A 1785-nucleotide genomic window follows, 5' to 3' on the forward strand; every position below is an offset into this window, starting at 1 on the left:
AGACTGCTCATCTCGTCCATAAAAGACAAGTGATTTGTGCCACTTCTACAGGGAGGGCACGGGCAAGGGACGGAATGAATGAGACAGTCACCCCCCCCCTCAAAGGGACACCCTCCCCACCACCCAAGGAGACACAGCAATCAATCTTCACAAAATCATCTCTAAAAACATAAGTCAACTTCATCTCAGAGAACCTCGAATTCTCTGATTCTACTGCTTCGGTTAGAAAGAAAATTCGTGGTGGAGCATTTCGTTTTTTAAAGCAAGGGTATTTTGTGTGGGTTTTTTGTTTGTTTGTTTGTTTGTTTGTTTGTTTGTCTTTTCATGCAAGTGTCTACACCAAGAGAAAAAAACCGCGCTGTCAGCCAGGGTGTGCTTTCTTCATCTTCAGGGAGGATGAGCAGGGGAAACAGACACACACACCTGGGGAGCTTTTGCAGCCCTTCCTACCTCCTCTGGCTTCAGATCAATCGAGAAATGTGTCCTAAGATGCCTTCCTGCCTCTACCTGGGCTGTCAGCACTAGACGATGCTGCAGGTAACCGGCCCCGGTGACTTTTGCTTTTCAGGCGGCTGCTTCCCAGGGCAGAGCCCACCTCGCTCTCCCTGAGGTCACAGCCCCCAGCCCCCTTTGCCACGCAGAGACCACGTGGACCGCTTTTGCCAGGGCCATGTCGCCCACAGAAAACACAGACCCACGCTCTGTGCACACGGCTGTCTGAGGGGCTGTCCTCTACTGACTGCATGACCCCGGCTCAGCTGGGCCGGAGGCACAGTCAGCGCCACTGGGAGGCCGGGCAGGGTCAGGGTAGGGACCTGTGTTGTTTAGGTTCCAGGAGGTTTCGGTTTAGCGTTAAACACGAAAGAGTTATTCCCTCGCCTTCCGTTTGGGCTTGGAAACTGACTAAAGGTTCCTGGCAGAGCCCAGAAGGCCCAGCGGGCGGGAGGGAGAGGGTCTGTGTTTGTGTTTTCTCTTTCCTCCCCCGGCTCTTTGGGGGGTTAAATTAGATGCCACTGGAACGAGAGGGGACACAGCCCATGCTTTCCCGCATCTGAAATCACATCTCGGGGAGGGCCGGAGCACCGAGCGCCCAGGTCCCCGCGGGGCCAGCCGGCGGGGATGGAGGCCAAGGCGGAGGGGGAGGGGAGACGGCCCCCGGGGCGCGCAGGCGCCTACCTGTGCTGGATCTCGCCTTGGGCCTGGACTTGCACCCGAAGCCGGTGGGGGAGCCCCCCAGCAGGCTGCTGGGGGGGAAGAGTCCGGAGCTGTATTCCGGGACGTAGGGCGGGTAGGTGGTGATGGGGTGGTGGGCGGAGGCCGCCGCCCCGCCCAAGGTGGTCATGCTGGCCCTCGAGTGCGTGGACTCCAGCTTCATGCTGTCGGCCAGCGGCACCTGGTACTTGATGCACTCCTTCTCGTCCTGCCGGCCCGAGCCGGCCGAGCCCGGCGTGGACAGCGACGGGTCCGGGGAGACGTCCTTCGGCGGGGTGGGCGGAAAGGTGAAGAGGTGCGGGCTGGAGTGGCCGGCCGACAGGGAGGAGGACGAGGCCGGCGGGTAGACGGAGAGCGGCCCCGGGGAGCCGTGGTGGATGGACGTCTTGGAGAAGGGGCTGAGGTTCCAAGGCGAGGCGGTGTGGTGGCTGCCCAGGGCTTTGCCGCCGTCCAGCCAGGGCAGGGACCCGTGCAGCAGAGGCGGGCGGCACACCTGGCTCCCTGCGGCGAGGGGCGGCAGAGAGAAAGGAGGGTGAGAGCAGCCCGCGGCCCTCCGACCCCCCTGGGCGGTCT

General features: G+C 61.4%; 1 protein-coding gene across 2 annotated transcripts in view; it reads right to left on the minus strand.

Moving 5' to 3' along the window:
• Positions 1-1785, minus strand: part of GATA3 (GATA binding protein 3) — a 21277-nt gene that overhangs the window by 15286 nt on the left and 4206 nt on the right. The window lies entirely within an intron of this gene.

Source organism: Pteropus vampyrus, unplaced genomic scaffold, assembly GCF_000151845.1.
Source record: "Pteropus vampyrus isolate Shadow unplaced genomic scaffold, Pvam_2.0 Scaffold49, whole genome shotgun sequence".
NCBI classification, from domain to species: domain Eukaryota; kingdom Metazoa; phylum Chordata; class Mammalia; order Chiroptera; family Pteropodidae; genus Pteropus; species Pteropus vampyrus.